The following is an 815-nucleotide window of genomic DNA, read 5'->3' as shown; positions in this document are numbered from 1 at the left end:
CAAGCAGTGCAACAGAATCAATTCTCTGGAAATCCTACCGAGGATCCAAACCTTCATTTATCCGTATTTGTCCAATACGCTGATACTGTTAAAGCTAATGGTGTCACTTCAGAGGCAATTCGACTTCGTCTTTTTCCTTTCTCGTTAAGAGATAAAGCTAGAAGATGGCTTCAGTCTCTTCCTTCCAACTCAGTTACCACATGGAACGAGTTGAAGAAAGTCTTCCTTGCCCGATATTTTCCTCCGAGCAAAACAGCTATGTTGAGAGCCCAGATAAATGGATTTAAACAGAAAGATAACGAGTCTCTTTTCGAAGCATGGGAAAGATACAAAGACATGATGAGACTTTGTCCACACCATGGTTTAGAGGACTGGTTAGTAATTCACACCTTCTATAATGGTCTCTTATACAACACAAGGTTAACAATAGACGCCGCCGCAGGTGGTGCACTTATGGCTAAACCTTACGCCGATGCTTATCAACTTATCGAAAGCATGGCCCAAAATCATTATCAATGGGAAAGCGACCGAGCAATGGTGGAGAAACCTCCAACGAAAAGTGGCATGTACAAGATAAGTAGCCTTGATCATGTTGTCGCATCCGCGAAAAACAACCGGCGGGCTAAAACAAAACAACACAGAGCCGCCACCGTGCATTATTTATCCCAAAGAGGGAAAGGAAACGCTCGAAGTAAACCTGGAAAGGAAATGGTCTCGCGACCAAAGAGAATGGGATCGGGAGTCGGTTATGCGAAGGGAAGGTATTAGCACCCCTACGCATCCGTCGTACTCGACGGGATCCACGCTCTAAAAGA

At 44.7% G+C, this 815-nt stretch overlaps 1 non-coding gene across 1 annotated transcript; it reads right to left on the bottom strand.

Annotated features, from left to right (window-relative positions):
• Window positions 1-258: 258 nt before the first annotated feature.
• Window positions 259-365, bottom strand: LOC127077861 (small nucleolar RNA R71). Its single transcript, XR_007787628.1, has one exon. It is a non-coding gene; the product is annotated as a small nucleolar RNA R71 (small nucleolar RNA).
• Window positions 366-815: the final 450 nt, after the last annotated feature.

This window comes from Lathyrus oleraceus, chromosome 4, assembly GCF_024323335.1.
Source record: "Lathyrus oleraceus cultivar Zhongwan6 chromosome 4, CAAS_Psat_ZW6_1.0, whole genome shotgun sequence".
Lineage (NCBI taxonomy): Eukaryota > Viridiplantae > Streptophyta > Magnoliopsida > Fabales > Fabaceae > Lathyrus > Lathyrus oleraceus.
The sequence above is the reverse complement of the archived record's forward strand: the minus strand, read 5'-3'. Positions and strand labels throughout refer to the sequence as shown.